The 18582-nt window shown below is 35.6% G+C and overlaps 1 long non-coding RNA gene across 1 annotated transcript; it reads right to left on the reverse strand.

Annotated features, from left to right (window-relative positions):
- Positions 1 to 2201: 2201 nt before the first annotated feature.
- On the reverse strand, positions 2202 to 3751 carry LOC113320361. The gene is made up of 2 exons (XR_003346066.1): positions 3577 to 3751; positions 2202 to 2588 (listed from the first exon to the last, which is right to left on the reverse strand). It is a non-coding gene; the product is annotated as an uncharacterized LOC113320361 (long non-coding RNA).
- Between the last annotated feature and the right edge of the window lie 14831 nt (positions 3752 to 18582).

An 18582-nucleotide genomic window follows, 5' to 3' on the forward strand; every position in this document is an offset into this window, starting at 1 on the left:
TGTGAAGTGTCTAAATATTGTGATGTTTTAAACCTTAACTTTGAACTGAAGTGTCTGAACTTAATGTTGTTATTTTGAACTTTGTAATGTTAAACTTAGTCTTAGACTCTTAGCTTGTTACTTTACTATCATACGACTTATACATACTATATTAATGTCATACTGTGTGTTTCAAAATTCAGGTAAAAACCCGGTACCGGAATGGAACCGGACCGGTCTTACAGGTACAGGTACAAGTCCAGGACCTCAAATTGAAGAACCGGTCAACTCCATGTACAGATACCGGGTCCAACAGAAAACCGGACTGTACCGGCTCATGTGCAACTCTAGTAACTACGGATGAAATGTAACAGTAGTGCTTTAGAATTAAAATCAGGATCAATAATAAATATGCTATCAATACAACACCGAACTGGTCCATAATAAATTCCTCCATTGAGAGTAATACATTTAATATGCTAGCACGACTAAATGTAGGAGTTAAGATTAACCCAACCTCGGGGCATGTATAAACATACAAGGAAAATAAAAACATGAATCAAACTTGGTGGACTACGTTACTAGTACCATGATTGTATAGCTCATTCATTATTTATACTAGCTTCCAAGTGGAGATGGTGTTCCCCAAAAATAAGTACACAGTAGTCTTAACTAACTTCTTAGATTATTTAAAATGCCCTATTCATAATTTTTCAGTGTCCCGTCAACGGACCAAATTTTGTTAGTCAAGGCAGTCGCTTTCTCAACCAAATCATATGAACGAATCCTAGTCCCTGAGATTGGATACACACATTAGAATTCATTCACTCAATACCGGGTATTCCTACACCATGTAAACCCAAAATTATCTACCAGTAACAACATTCCCACCAATCCTTGACAGTATTTATAGCCACTGATTTCATCATTTCTAGCCATATGAATAGTTATAAAATAGCTACATGGGAAATCTTGATTCCACCTAGTTAGCAGCACTCTTATTACAACAAACTCAAAGGCATACAAAAAGCTAAGATCTATTCAAGTCCCTTCATTATATTCATGACTACCATGTGAGAGATTGAATCGATAAAGATACACTAAAAATCTTCGTAGCATCGAAAATCATTCCCAGATTAATTACTCAAAAAATCGAAAATCATTCCCAGATTAATTACTCAAAAAATCTTCGTAGCATCGAAAATCATTCCCAGATTAATTACTCAACCAAGAGATAGTTCGTGGACAAATGGAATGTTGCACAATCAAACGGTGTATAGGAAGAACACCACCTTGAATTACACTTTAAAAGTGATAAGAAACCATATTAGTCCTAAAATACCTTTTTGGAGTGGCCCCATAATCTCTATTACTTCATAGGAAGAACACCACCTTGAATTACACTTTAAAAGTGATAAGAAACCATATTAGTCCTGAAATACCTTTTTGGAGTGGCCCCATAATCTCTATTACTTCATAGGAAGCATTAAGAAACCGACTCAAGCCTCCAACAGTCCAAGATTTCGACACGGAACTGACAGAAATGACTAACAGCTTTCGTAGAACCTGCAGTTAACAGCCAGAACTCCGGACCAATGAACCAAAGAAAGATGTAGTCAAGTAATGTATACAGAAACTGTAACGGACTAGAAAATTTCCCTCCATATGGGTTGGGTTTTAACCCATCAGCGAGACAAACCCTCCGGTGCGTCACTCAAACCAAAAGTAATTATACAAATCTAAGAGCACGGTAGAAATATAAGAACCGCAGCAACTACATAGTAGATATGGTACACAACACAACTCGTTCTCAAAATTTAAGTATACCGTAAGTAGATTCAGAACTGTGTAAGAAGTCTCAAGAAAATCCAAATTCCAATAAAAATATTTGGGCTTATCAAAGTTCAGGACTTAATTCATTACCAGTTTGGGCTTATCAAAGTTCAGGACTAAAGTGGTCAGTACAAACAAATCAGGCTAATGAGGAGACATAACACAAAAATGTTAATACATGGAGGGAGAGTATGCATTTCCATAAACAAAAAGTCCAAAATCACTAGCTGGAGTAAATCTCCTAAATGGGACATCTGAAACCCTTGTGCAGTAAAAGTTTAGCCACAAGACAAGCCGTTTACGACACCTGCACTATTCTTTCTCAGTTAAAAAAAAAAACGGTTAAAGATACCAGCAAGAAGGTCTGACATCCATAGCAACATAGACAGTAAAATGAAATAGGTCCGCAGTATTTAAAATATAGCTAAACATATATGAAAGAGAGCCATTACTTAATAACACAGCCTTGGGAGTCCATGTGATCGGTATGTATACATATGAGACCTTTTTTAGAGCACTAATATTTACATAACAACTAGTCAGTACACGCCCAAGGTAAGACCCAAACAAAAAAACACTGCACCACCTAATTATTCATTTTTGCAAATATATACAAACCACAAAAGATAAGAAAATGACATGGGATCAAACCAACATACTACCCCCAGAACCGTCCCCGTGATATACATATTAAACAAGACAAAATACTAACTTCTGTGCTTTCAACGCCTGCCGTAAGCTCTGCCCAGCTTACTGCTGCAAGCTCCTCTCGTACTCTGCGAGAGGAAAACAGGGAAAAGGAGTTAGCAATGCCCAGTAGGAGTTAATGGCGAAAAAAAAAAGAGGTTTCTGCGGAAACATAAATGATACACAAAGCACAAGGTCGTTTGTAAAACGAAATGCGAACTTTGCACAATTAAGAATTTAAATCAACTCTACAAATTCATTCATGGCCTGTTGCCAAATCCAGCTACTTTTTAAGGCCAATTGCCAAAATTTTCTAATTTTGATGGCCAATTGCCAAACCATAATAATTTCCGTGGCCAATTGCCAAGCTCTAATAATTTCCGTGGCCAATTGCCAAGCTCTAATAATTTCCGTGGCCAATTGCCCAGCCCTAATGGCTTTCATGACCAGTTGCCATGTCCTACTTGTTGTTATCAAGTTATCATAAAACGATAGCATTCAAAATACTATGAATAAACCCACGAATTATTGATTTAGCATACACAGACGTTGAAGCATTGACATAAATGTAAAGCATGAACAGAAATATGTTTAAGAGTTTAAATGATAAGGCTGTCCAGAATAATAATTAGTTCCAAAAACTAATGAATGCATAACTTACGAGCAAGTCTAGTTGCTCTGCATGTTTCAAGTACTTTATCCAGTGGGTCATTCTAACAAACGGATATGAGGTTGGTTTTAGAAAACTTGAAATGAAATCTCGAAGTACGAAGGAATTCAAAACTTGAGTGACGGTAAACAGTTTTGATTTTTACAAATCATTATAAAGTTTAACTTTGTAAACATTTCAAAGTGCTATGAGAAAAACACTCAGGTTCACATGAAAATGTAACTACCCACTCATTGGTTTGTAAAAGTCTCAGATTTTCAATGGATAATAAAATCAAATAAGCCGAATTGATTAACGCCATTAGACCCATAATTCTAAAACAAGAAGGAATCCCCTTTTTATGTAAGCACAGAGCACCAAAAGCATTAAGCAAAACCAACGAAATCGAGAGAGAAAGAAACCCCTACCTCTGCAGAAGGCAAACTCAACTGGAAACAGCGAATGGGTTGAACTCGAACTTGGAATTTGAAACTAAAATTGTTTCTTTCTGTAAATTGATTTTAGAAGAAAAACTGATGATAAAAATAGTGGGGAAGGAACTAGAGTATACCACCAAAAACAGGAAAACAAAAGTGCTTTCTTTAAAACCCAGATGGGAAAGTAGAAGAAAAAGGCAATTATGCCACTTGCTGCTCATGTCACACACATGTCAATCATGCTCAGAGTTTCTAGTATCTTTCTTGCATCTACTACTTATGCTCATTAATGCTGCTAAGGGATGACTACTTAGCTAAACAAACAATCATATGGGTTGGGCTGAGGCTCAAAGCCCAAGCAAAATATCTGTGTTGTTTCACCATTACCTCCTAAAAAAATAAATTGCGGGGCGCAACTCAAAATTAAATTGAAGAGCTATGAGGATTACCTTCAAGTAGCTCCGGGTACTTGTCTCTCACGTCGAACTCGAGCTCCCAAGTAGCTTCTTCGAGAGTGTGATATTGCCATACCACTTTCACCATCTTAATGGTTTTCGTCCGGAGAACATGCTCCCTTGTACCAGCAATCCACAATGGTTTTTCAACGTAAGTTATATCGTCGTTCAGTTGCAAGTCCCTCCACTCAATAACGTGTGATGGGTCTGCGTTGTATCTCCGTAGTATATATACATAGAACACGTTATGCACATCCGCTAACTGTGGTGGCAAAGCTAAGCGATACACGACTTCAGCAACCCTTTCAAGAATCTCAAAAGGCCCAATGTAACGAGGAGACAACTTATTTTTCTTCCCGAATCTCTTGATGCCGGGTCTTGGACTGACTTTCAAGAAAACATTTCCTCCAACTTGAAACTCCAACAGTCTTCTTTTTGAGTCAGCATAACTCTTCTGACCGCTTTGTGTTGTTTTTAGTCGTTCCTGAATGATTTTGATCTTAGAGGTAGTCTCTTGAATCACTTCAGGACCCAACACACTCCGTTCACTCACTTTTGCCCAACACAAAGGAGTTCTACAAGGTCTTCCATATAAATTTTTGCCCAACACAAAGGAGTTCTACAAGGCCTTCCATATAAAGCCTCGTACGGAGCCATACCAATGCTAGATTGGTAACTGTCGTTGTATGCAAACTCCACTAAAGGTAGTTGTTCACTCCAATTTCCCTTGAAATCGATTGCACAATCTCTTAACATGTCTTCCAGTATCTAGATGGTCCGCTCTGACTGACCGTCTGTTTGTGGGTGAAAGGCAGTACTCATATCTACATTGGTATCCATAGCTTGTTGAAAATTATCCCAGAATTTTCATGTGAAGAGCGGGTCTCGGTCTGAAACGATCGACAAAGGAATCCCATGTAGTCTAACAATCTGTCTGATATACAAGTTGCACAGGGTGAGGACAGTATATGTTTGATCCCATGTCATTTTCTTATCTTTTGTGGTTTGTATGTATCTGGGATCTGGTTTACGACCTTCGTGCTGTTTGCAAAAATGAATAATTAGGTGGTGCAGTGTTTTTTTGTTTGGGTCTTACCTTGGGCATGTACTGACTAGTTGTTGTGTAAATGTTAGTGCTCTAAAAAAGTTCTCATATGTATATAACTACCACATGGACTCCCAAGGCTGTGTTATTAAGTAATGGCTCTCTTTCATATATGTTTAGCTATATTTTAATGACTGCGGACCTATTTCATTTTACTGTCTATGTTGCTATGGATGTCAGACCTTCTTGCTGGTATCTTTAATCGTTTTTTTTTAGACTGAGAAAGAATAGTGCAGGTGTCGTAAACGGCTTGTCTTGTGGCTAAACTTTTACTGCACAAGGGTTTCAGATGTCCCATTTAGGAGATTTACTCCAGCTAGTGATTTTGGACTTTTTGTTTATAGAAATGCGTACTCTCCCTTCATGTATTAACATTTTTTTTTATGTCTCCTCATTAGCCTGATTTGTTTGTACTGACCACTTTAGTCCCCTATGAAGATAGTGTCTAGCAAGAAAGAGATAGTCAATTTCAAACTGGTAATGAATTAAGTCCTGAACTTTGATAAGCCCAAGTATTCTTATTGGAATTTGGATTTTCTCGAGACTTCTTACACAGTTCTGAATCTACTTACGGTATACTTAAATTTTGAGAACGAGTTGTGTTGTCTACCATATCTACTATGTAGTTGCTGCGGTTCTTATATTTCTACCTTGCTCTTAGATTTGTATAATTGCTTTTGGTTTGAGTGACGCACCCGAGGGTTTGTCTCGCTGATGGGTTAAAAACCAACCCATTTGGAGGGAAATTCTCTAGTCCGTTATAGTTTGGTATCAGAGCTCATGTTCCGGTTTATCGGGGCTGTGTTTGGTTTCCTTGTTTGAATAAGTTGTTGGTTTTGTCTTTATGTCTTGGGGATGGGAAAAAACTAACCAGAACCGTGCTATACATATTATTCTGTGTGTTAGTAATGTAAATTACTAACCAACTGTGACTCTGACGCGTTGTCTGTTTTGAAGATGTCTCGGTGTGGGAAATATGTAGCCTCAAGCTCCGTACGTAAGAAAAAGAATCTAAGTCGGAAGACGCTAGAAAAGTTAGTAGAAACTATTGCCGTTGTGGTTAAGGACAAAAAAAAGCCGAGTGCTGCTTCAGAGATGGAGTTCATGAAGGTGACGGGTGATAACAGAAACTTTAGTAGCACGGAGGAGCATATTGAAGCGGAGAAGTGGTTGATGGGCGTCGAGAAAGTATTTGACGTACTACGAACTCCGGATGAGAATAAGGTCCGACTAGCGACTTACTTGTTTTAGGGAGATGACGATCATTGGTGGAGATCTATGAAGCGTGTGCATGACGTGGACAACATGTGTTGGGAACGGTTTGTGGTGCTATTCTTCATTAAGTATTTCCCACGAACAGTTAAGGCACTGAAGTGTGCTGAATTTGCTACTTTGAAGCAGGGTAACATGACAGTTACTCGGTTGGACAAGAAATTTAGTGAACTCGAACGTTATGGAGATGATCTTGTCAACACCGAGGAAATAAGGGCTCGCAAATTAGAAGATGCGCTGAAGCCAGTAATTCATGCCCAAATTGTTCCACTTCAGCTCCCAACTTATAATAGAGTTCTGGATACTGCACTAGCTATAGAAGCCACAGTCAACTTTCAAAAATGAAATAAAAACACGTCTGGTAGTACCGAGACGGTACATGATACAAAGTTTTTAGGGAACACATTTATCCCTCTCAATAGAGTTAAAGATTGAGAGTACTACATTTCATAAGTTGAGAGATCTGTGCATGTATATGAGTTTATCTTGAAATAGAGATAATGCCAAAATATGTCATTTTAAGTTAACTGGATAGCAAAATTTCCTACAAATACATGCTAGCTAAGTTCAATCCTAGCATAAGAAAAAGAAATCATCCTGCATAGATAGTTCCACCATCTATAACTTGATGGGCAAATGTCAGTAAATTAGAGTCCTTTAACCTCCAACAAATCAAACTGTAAGGTACGAAGAAAACACCAAATAATAACTCATACTACGTATGTCGATAAAGGGACTATTCATAGTTTCCTAAAGGGCTCAGACGGTCTTTAGATCAATAATATCAGCAATGCAATCATTTTCTTCAAGATGTCCAAGTGAACATGGATAATTAATTTCACATGTTCGTTATAGAAATAAACCAAACGTACATGATAATCAATACATCAAGAATCTAGTGGACAATAAAGTATAATATCTATTATTTGCCTAAGTACCCACAAATGGAATCAATTTAACTCTCAATTCAAAAGTGTAACCATTAACTGTACCTATGGAGGATAAGTTTGAGATGCAAACAACAAGCTCTGAAAAATGTGAACACTTAAAATTAACAACCTTTGGAGGATTAAAATCTTACTTTTCTTTGACACTTTTTATCAAGCACTTGTTGCCATGAAACTTGTGAGGAGATAGCGTTGGTGTTGTATTCCAATCCCTTACCACTTCTCCTAAAACTTATCCTCCTTAATTTTCTACCTAAAAATCCACAGGAGCAACATCTATCTGGACAAATTTATCGACAACACTCCAGTTGGTGAATACACAGTAATATCAACCCCAAATTGTTATTTGGAACTTAGAAAAAAAGTTCTCTTATTTAGAAAATCTAGCATCATGCCTCAATTCTTACATGCAAAAAGAGTTGATCAAAACCCATTCTTAAAGTTCTTTTCAATACTTGCAAACCAACCGAAACACATCAAATTCCCTAAAATTGAAATCTAAATTAGATACCCAATTCCAACAAGATTTAATATCCCATTCAATATAAAATCAATAATACAAAAATAATTAAAGTAATAGCACAGCAAACTTCTGTATGTCGGTATGTTTTTGTTAGGAATGAGTATGAAATATATGAGGTCTGCCTGAGCACATTATGCGATGTATCTGAAAGTGGTTAATTGTGCCAAAGTACGCTGGGAAAATGAGACACGGTAAAGGATTTCGTTTGGGTAGTAATGCCTACATTACATTTTAAAGGTTTTCCTTTAGAATTAGTATATGACTTATAGTGAAGAAGTGTAAATTTTGTTAACACAATTCTGTACTTTATCATATTTTTACTTTAGTTTGGTTTAGCCATTAACATGGTTACTAGCATATTTTCCTGCATATCATTCAGTTCATGAGTAGCGTTGTAGTCCAGTTATTTAACGAGGCCTAATCTCCAATGTCGGAGCTGTGACTACTTTTGGTTGGATCCATATGTGAAAACAATATGCTGATGGTGCAGAAATACTAAGGGATAGTTGCTTCTACGTTAGGAATTTCATACTGTCTATTGCAATAGTTGATTGCTACTTATTAAAGTAGTTCACATCATCTAGTAAGAGATAGTTACTATCATTGGGATAGTTCATACTATCTTAAACAAAAATTGACGAACTCCGGTCGTGCCCAATGTAATCAATATCGGCCGTATCGGCCGATATATCGGGGATATTTCGGATATCGGCCCAAAACGATACGATAAGAAGGATATCGGGGATACGATATTCGTCCGATAATATCGGCCGTATCGGTCGAATATCGGCCGTTTCGGTCAAATATCGGCCGTATCGGTCGATACGAAATTTTCCTACATTTCCTGATATGAGATGGTATTGGTCGTTTTCTATAAAGTTTAAGGGTAATTTTGGCGAAGAAAGTCTTCCGGGTGGTAGTAGAGGTGCATGTAGCTCTCGAAGCAAGTCTACTAAAATTACTCTTTTGTTTTTTTGATAAAATTGATGTTATCTATTATATCTTATCCGAAAATGTGTGGAGAAATGTTTAATATAAAATTATAGTCTCTAAATCTAGAACCGATATTTCAACGATAATATCCCCGATATAAAATCGTACCAGTGTATCGGTCCCGGCCGAGATGAACCGATATCCGATATTAACTACATTGGTCGTGCCTGATCCCTTTCGAGTTACGGAGGAGGGTACGTAGGCAGCCGCTTTGCAGTTCAGCACAACCATGCGAGTTTTTTCATATCATCTGAAATAGTTTGGTCGGTACACGACAGTTTATACCATCTATTCAGAGATGATTGCATCTTGGAAAGTATATACCATTGGCAACTGGCCGATGGTGGATGGTAATCAGGATTACCTTGACATTGGCAATTGGCCATAGAAATTGTTTGAATTGGCAACTGGCCGATTCTTATTTTTCGGCAATTGGCCATCTGTGATTTTTCGGCAACTGGCCATCTGTGATTTTTCAGCAATCGTCCGACTGTTATTTTGGATGGCCGACTCTTATTTTTGGCAACTGGCCAACTCTTATTTTCGGCAATCGGTCGTCTCTTATTTTTAGAAATTGGAACCCTTGTCGAACTTTACGAGTATTATTGTATGAGACATATTCTCATAGAATTCTGACCTTAAGACTAATGAGATTTCTACTGTGTGCAGAATTATGAATGAACAAAATTTTTACTTGAGTGGCGTATTAGAGATTTAGTATTCGTACTCAAGCTTTGGAGACACTATCTCTACGGTGAAAACTTTGCCGTGTAATCGGATCACAAAAGTTTGAAGTACATATTTACACAGAAGGACTTAAACATGAGGCAACGGAGATGGTTTGACTTGTTGAAGGATTACGAGTTTAAATTGAATTACCATCCAGGGAAGGCAAATGTAGTAGCTGACGCGCTTAGCCGAAAGGAATCTGGATTTATGGCATGTTTGAGAATGTTAGAAATTATGAAAGAACATGAGTTAGTGGTTGAGCAAGACAGTGGTAGAGCATACTTAGCACATATCGCAGTTGTACCTGAGATTGTGAAGAAAGTAATTGAAGCTCAAACAGTGGACATCAGACTAAAAGAATTGTGTGTGGCGGTTTTTTAGTATAGTTCTTTTCTCGGTCTGTAAAGACTTTTTGTGGGAATAATCGATAAAGTATCCTTCTTTTTTAGTACCCATAAAAACAACGTGCCCCGCATATTGAAATTTGTTAAAGTGTTTTCACAATTAGTTTTTCCATGGAGTGTTAGTTAAAAGTTAAGACTAGTTTATTTTACATACTTACCCTTTACTTATCGTCATATTGATTTTCTACATCATTTTTCAATTTTTTCGAGCCCGATTTAGGATATTTACACCGCCTTCAAGTTCATTATATCATTTCCAAAGAAGGGTATCATTCCCAAGTATTTTGGGGTTTTGGTTGGTGGAAAATCAACATTCTACAACATTTTTCATGTTCATCGAACCCGGTTTAGGATCGTAAAGCTGTTTTCAAGTTCGTTGAGCCAGGTTCAGGATCGTTACACCCAAGATTTTTAAATCGTGAATCGAATTGTGACTCGATTTTTATTTTTAAGAATCGATTCATATATTAAATTTTGAATCGAAAATTTATGGTTGATTACTATATCGCTGTATTTTATTTTGTATATCTATAAATATCATTGAACTAAATAAAAAATTTAATAAAACTTTTAAGTTTTCATCTTTGATACTTATAAATTAAAAATACGTTCAACATAATAGTAAACATGGTTCAGTGATAAAGGCTGCACACCTACAAGATGGAAGGTTCGTGTTCGATTCTCTACAACCTTTAAGTTTTTACTAACATAAGTTTAAAATTTTCATTGAAAACCAAGAAGTTGACTTCAAATCATTTACCCTCCCACCAAGGAGGTGTAATTTAGGGGTAAATTGGACTTTTAATTGGAAAGATAATTGTAACCTAGTATTTAACTGGATGGAATGTGCTTTTCGAGTAAAACGGGGTACTTTAACAAAGTTTCAAAAAGTACTTTTTTGTGGGTTTTTCAACATAGGGCTACTTTATCAGAATCCCCATGTTTGTGAAACTGTGACAAAATACAATCTCATTAAAACTGTCATCTGGCCTTATAATAGTAACGCTTATAGACGTTATTAAATTGGTGACATATATAAGTGTTACTAATAATTTAGGAACGTAAATATCTATTTTAGAATCCCGCACCTACATTCCTTATATCGTCAGCCACCATGCAGTGCACGTGCTCTTGACTTGCGTTTGTAAGAGTAGAAAGACTTTTGGGTTCCGAGAAAACTCACGAGACTGAACTTTTAGGTTCAGTTCGGACTTTAGATTATTAGACAAATTCCAACATGCAATGTCATCTACATTTAAATTCGATTCCTCAATTGGTCAATTATAACACCTAAGCTTACAGGTGGCGCAGTCTAGGCAACTGCCAAGAGCCCCAAAGCCCCAAATTGTTGGGGTGGGGGGGCAGATTTTCTATCAGTAGTCACTTTGTGACATTTATAGCATTATCAAAGCGATTTGTCGCATATACTTGTGCATTTATGATTGTTACTAAATATTTTGTAACAACTATAAGCGCCACAGAACTTTTTATTCTTCAGGTAGATAACTAATTTTTCGCATATTTTATGGTAAATAAGAAGTTTCGAATCCAAAACAGAACAAAAATGGCTAAGAAAGGCGAATCCAAGTTTTCATTTTAAATGTATAAATTTATCTTCCTATTGTAGGGCCTTTGACCCATGTGTGCGACCCATCTATATGTAACCAGGGTTGATACTCCAGCCTATAAATAGAGGCTTATTCCTATGTAATACTACATTGGTATCTAATGAATAAGATCTCTTTCTTCTCTATAATTCTCCTTCAACACGTTATCAAGCACGACTCTACCAACCACTGCAAAAAAATTTCTTCGTTCAAGATTGGTCATGGATATTTCTTGAAGATTAGCATGGTTCTGATCCTATTTGTTTATCACCATGGATGCGTTACCAGGTATTTCTTTTGAACAAAGAAATTTCGTTTTCGTAGTATATGTTAGGGTTCCGCGAATGTATGATTATCAAACATAGAGATTTCACCGTTAGAGTTTCGTGAAATTTTAGTATGTTCAACCCAATTAGGTATTATTTAGTATGTTAAAATTTCAATAAAATTGGAATACGATGCAATCTCAAAATTATGATTTTAGGGGAACCGTCTTCGTTCAGAAAACCCTAATTATAACAGCATCGAAAAACCTAAAGTTTTTAGAATTTCAACCGTTTGATTGTGCTATAATTTTTATATGTGGTATATATTATCTTCATTGCGATATTGTACAAATTTCATAAAGATCCAACTAAGGGAAGTACTCCAAAGTATGTGATATTTCCAACTGTGTCCACAGAAACGTTAATTGGAACAGTCATACGGCGTCATGAATATCTTTTTTATCTAGTCGTTGGATGTCTTTTAAATTTAATTATGTTTGTTGAAACATTACGATGAATCTACTGTAGAAATATCATCATTATTGGACATGTTTAAAATTGGTTGCTGATCACCACAGTTGAATGATGAAATTTTCAATTTTAGGGTTAATAATATATTTGTGCCTCTATGATAATAGTTTCAAGTTATTATCAACGAGTCTGAGTACTTCATGTATAATAGACCATATATGTGCGCTTTTGTTAACCACGACCTAGTCAACCCAATGGACCGGGCTTTGACCAAACCGTTAACCGAGGTTTTTGGCTAACCCAACTCGATTCGAATTTGACCTTTTGGACTCAGAAGTACTTGAGCGCCATTAAAGAGTCTCTGATACAAGAGTCATTTGTGTCTACAAGGGTTATACTTCTATTATAAAAACCTTCAAAATATGACGATGTATTGTTCAAAAGATGAAGACATAGCTTTTATGTTTTCAAGGCAGCATATTGACTTCAGGCGATGAAATGTTCTGAAAGAAGTTTTTGAAACATTCATGAAATTTTTCCCCCAAAAATTTGAATGTTCAGTGGGATGGATTCCACTTTTTAGACTATGAAAGATTCAATAACTTGAACAAAGATATGTTGCAAATTAACACCTCAACTTTTATCGAAAGAGCAAAAGGTGACATGAGTCGGAAAAATCTTTCCATTTTTATCGTTTCAACTTCATCCATTATACTAGAGTAACAATAGATGTTGAAGTATGTTAACAAGAGTATCACGATCTTTAATAAGTTATTCAACCCAATGTAAGTGGTTGGGAGGCATGTGAGAATCTCTTTAACAACAATGTATACCTGTTGGGATAATGAAATTTCTCAACTTAAAGTAATTGTGGCAAAGATAAATATGAAAAGAACCTCGAAGAACAGAGGGTTATACGTGCTAAATCATACCAATATTGGTATACTAAAACATGCAAAAGAATACACATAAATTACGTAGAAGATATAATCCCTTGCTAAAATGGGAACTGAGATGTAATTCTGGCTCAAGTAATAACGATACAAAGTAAATGTATCTACCGAGCATGAGACAAACATGTAATTCTCACTCGTTTAAATGGGAGTTGGAAACTTGGTATAAATATTTTACTAAGACTGGTATAAATAATGGAATGTAGGTATCATATAGTAGCAACCAACTACAAGATATATAGAGAGTTTAAAGGACAAAAAAACTCACTATATGTTAAAACAAGCACGACTCTACCAACTTGTGCAAATTTTTTTCTTCTTCGTTCAAGGTTGGTCATGGATATTTCTTGAATATTAGCATGGTTCTGATCCTATTTGTTTATCACCATGGATGCATTACCAGGTATTTGTTTTGAACAAAGAAATTTCTCTTTCGTAGTATATATTAGGGTTTCACGAATGTATGGTTATCAAACATAGAGATTTCACCGTTAGAGTTTCGTGAAATTTTAGTATGTTCAATCCAATTAAGTATTATTTACTATGTTAAAATGTTAATAAAATTGGAATATGATGCAATCTCAAAATTATGATTTTAGTGGAACCGTCTTCGTTCAGAAAAACCTAATTATAACAACGTCGAAAAACTTGAAGTTTTTAGAATTGCAACCGTTGGATTGTGATATAATTTTTATGTGTGGTATATATTATCTTCATTGCGATATTGTACAAATTTTATAAAAATCCAACCATGGGAAGTACTCCAAAGTACGTGTATTTCCAGCTGTGTCCACAGAAACGTTAATTGGAACAGTCATACTGCGTCATGAATATCTTTTTATCTAGCCGTTGGATGTCTTTTAAATTTAAATATGTTTGTTGAAACATTACGATGAATCTATTTTAGAAATATCATCATCACTGGACATGTTTACAATTGGTTTCTGATCACTAAAGTTGGATGATGAAATTTTCAATTTTAGGGTTAATAATATATTTGGGCCTCTATGATGATACTTTCAAGTTATTATCAATGGGCCTGAGTACTTCATATATAATGGACCATATATGTGCGCTTTGTTAACCACGACCTAGTCAACCCAATGGACCGGGCTTTGACCAAACCGTTAACCGAGGTTTTTGGCTAACCCAACTAGGTTCGAATTTGACCTTTTTGACTCAGAAGTACTTGAGCGCCGTTAAAGAGTCTCTGATACAAGAATCATTTGTATCTACAAGGTCTATAATTCTATTATAAAAACCTTCAATCGATGACGATGTATTTTTCAAAAGATGAAGACATATCTTTTATGTCTTCATGGCAGCATATTGACTTCAGGCGATGAACTGCTCTGAAAGAAGTTTCTGAAACATTCATGAAATTTTTCCCCCAAAAATTTGAATGTTCAGTTGGATCGATTCCACTTGTTAGACTATAAAAGAGTCAATAACTTGAACAAAAATATGTTGCAAATTAGCACCTCAACTTTTATCGAAAGAACAAAAGGTGACATGAGTCAGAAAAATCTTTCCATTTTTATCGTTTCAACTTCATCCATTATACTAGAGTAACAATAGATGTTGAAGTATGTTAACAAGAGATTCATGATCTTTAATAAGTTATTCAACCCAATGTAAGTGGTTTGGAGGCATGTGAGATTCTCTTTAACAACAATGTATACCTGTTGGGATAATGAAATTTCTCAACTTAAAGTAATTGTGGCAAAGATAAATATGAAAAGAACCTAGAAGAAGAGAGGGTTAGAGGTGCTAAATCATACCAATATTGGTATACTAGAACATGTGAAAGAATACACATAAATTACGTAGAAGATATAAGCCCTTGCTAAAATAGGAACAAATATGTAATTCTGGCTCAAGTAATAACGATAAAAAGTAAATGTATCTATCGAGCATGAGACAGAGATGTAATTCTGACTCGTTTAAATGAGAGTTGGAAACTTGGTATAAACATTTTACTAAGAATGGTACAAACAATGAAATGTAGGTGTCATATAGTAGCAACCAACTACAAGATATATAGAGAGTTTAAAGGACAAAAAAACTCACTATATGCTAAAACAAGGTCAGCTTGTCAACTTCAGTGGAAACAAGAAATTTTCCCGGTTAATAATAATTAAATTCACTGTCTGCACTTATGGAATGAAAATTATATCATTTCCATGTGAATGAAATACTCTAAAGCACTTGAGATATACTCAAAAGTACTTGAGTTATAAGGATCAATCGTACATTATGATGAAAAGCATATCATCTTCATGAACAGTTACACTCTAAAGTAAGTGAGATAGATTTTCTTTTGTTACGTAATAAGGCTATACCACTTATTACACGAAACTCTTAAGGAAATATATTAAACTAATTGTTGAATTGTTTCCTTATACAATACCATGCGATGATTGGATCATTAAGGTATTAGTCGAGCGAAGAAATGCTCAACTAAGTGGCATAAATATTAAAAGTTACATGAGCTCTGTAAGAACCAAGAGCTAATTACACTTTTTAAGTTTCTACGAAGTCTGTGCAAACAATTATTGTATGAAAACTAACTTTGGGAATGGGAATGCATCTACAAATTACCTCCAATGGATGTGAAAGGGATCACATTTAGAGAAAATAAAGAGCCAATTAATCTAGTGAACTGTAAATCACTAAATACTTGGATAATTGGATCCATATCGTCATCGACAGTGTAATGTTGGGATTGAATCATTCAGGTTTTGACATAACCATCAAGACACTTTGGTTGTGACATGTTGCTCTGTTTTGAAAGAACTCAAACGAACATCCCTAAATTTGAGTGAACAAGAAAATGGGAATTACAAGGATTGAAAGAATGCAAAGTGATAGCATCTTTCACAATCAACACTTTCTAAAGTACTAGAAATAACGCCTCCCCTCCCATTATGCTTTTAAAGTAATAAAGCATATCACTCATTTTACAAAATCTTTCTTTAGTAAACATGATTGAGAACATCCTAAGATGCAAATGGTAAACAACTCATTTTTTCAAAAGAAACAAAGCGATAGTTGTGGACATATCCATACAGGATGTGGTCCATTCAAGTGATTTATGGCTCTAGTGGATAATTCAAAGTGTTGAATTGATTATTGTTCACAAGAAATTATGTGCTTTTGAAACAATTCTAGCACATGTTATACAATTTAAGGTCTCACCAACCTTGTTAATGCTAGATATTTTACATCAAAAGGACTTGATGGATATTGCATGTTTAATATGATCGTAGTAGAGCATCCTACACCCCATGGTATTGCAGAGGCTACCATCAAAGGTTATAGATGGTGTCTAAGGATAGGTTATGCGTAACAATTATAAATGCTTGGGGGATATGCATTATTATACGCATATTTACTTATTCGTTTTAGAACCCACAATTAGTCAACCATTTTTTGTGTACCAGTTGGTAACTGGTTATAAGCCTGGCATTTGTGTTCCTACGCATTTTTGGTTATGTGCCATTGCGACTCCACATCATATTATAATGGGCCATCAAAAATATTTAGTAGTTTTGTTGGATTCGGATTCCCGATAATTATCTGCATTTTGAAACCTTTCGCAGACGATCTCTTAATCGCTATAATTGCGGGTTGTCACTTGAGACAGTCTTCCCATCATTAGGGGGAGATGTCGAAAATAACTTTTCCAAGAGGATGACATGAATTGTCGTGGTGTATTACCTCTTTGTCTCAAAATTGATTATGTGCCCCATAAATGTAATTATGAAGTGACAAAGAATTATCGATTTTCAGAATGTGCATTGATATTGCTAAAGTGACAAGATTACACATACCAGTTGCAAATGTGCCTGCGAGGTTATAAATCCTCAGTAAGGCGTACACCATATACGAAGGTGTTTCAACTACAAATTGGTGGAAGTGTAGTTAGGGTCGTGACTCCATAAAGGAAGATGAAGATACCACCAGGTCCTAAAGGAATTAGGTGACCAAGGCACAACCTAATATATCATTAATTAAATCATCTCATTATATTATCCTTGATTATGTCCATGAATCAAACTGGAGGAGGCTCCAAAGTTTAAATGATTCCAGAGAATAATAAAATCCAAAAGGATCACGAGAACACACACGAGTCAATGAAAAGATCGTGCGAGCATATTAATGATTATTATTTTTTTATACAGTTGTTCAAGGAAATAGAGCCAGAGAGATCGAACCATGCTCCTTTGTTTAATTAACAAAGAGCATATTTGGCCTACACAATCCAGGTAAAACTTGGTTCTTTGACAAATATACAGGTATTTGGTGTGGTAGTGCTAACCAACAAAGTGTAAAGCCCGTGGGACATATATGATTATTTTTCACCAAGAGCAGTGAGAAGAATGAAGTCTTAAAGTATAAAGACTCGCCTTGTTCTCGAGTCATCTCACAAAGCCCTGGAATTGTTTACTATGTTGTAATGAACGTTATGGCGTTCTGTTACTTAGATATCTTGGTAGTTTCAAAAGGACTTGAAATGCATCATTTTTTTGTGGTTATTACGTATCTCTACAAGGATTAAGGGATAAAAATGTTTACAAAAGTGAATAACATCATTTTTGTTACCCAAATCAAAAGACTCTAAACCACATAGTACGTTTCAAATTAGAGTGGAACGCTCACTTAAGGATTGAAATAATCTGGCGGATTTAGTATACCCGTCTAAGTGACTATTTGATTGGGAAGGGATATATAATCAAGGTATTTTCTATGCGTACTCACAAAGAAAGTTTGTGAATTGGAATTGTAGATATCTATGTCGATGATATTGACATGGTATATACTCTTAATTAAATAAGAGATTTTACAAGCTGCTTGAAATTCGAATTTTAAATGAAAATCTGGGAAAGCTCGTTCGAACACCAAGTTTGCGGTATACTCCCTCCGTCCTAGTTTACTTTCCAAAATTGAGTTTTTTTTTTAACAAAAGTGTACCAAAAAATTACTATATTTCCCACAAAAATTATCTAATTATCAAGAAAGAAATAAAAACTAGGATACAAAAACTTGTATATTAAACAAGTGATTTGAAAGATTGATGGTGTATGTGGAAGTAATTTGAATTTGTTTCAAGTTTTTGCAAAATCCTATTTTGGCAAGTAAACTAGGACGGAGGGAGTATTATTCCACCAGTTTGCATCTGTCCAAAGTTTTCAGGCAGTTTAACAAGGACATGCATATTGCTGGCACTCCCATGATTAGTCGAGGTTCAAATGTAAGTAAATGACCATTT

The sequence above is a fragment of the Papaver somniferum genome, chromosome 11 (assembly GCF_003573695.1).
Source record: "Papaver somniferum cultivar HN1 chromosome 11, ASM357369v1, whole genome shotgun sequence".
Classification (NCBI taxonomy): Eukaryota; Viridiplantae; Streptophyta; class Magnoliopsida; order Ranunculales; family Papaveraceae; genus Papaver; species Papaver somniferum.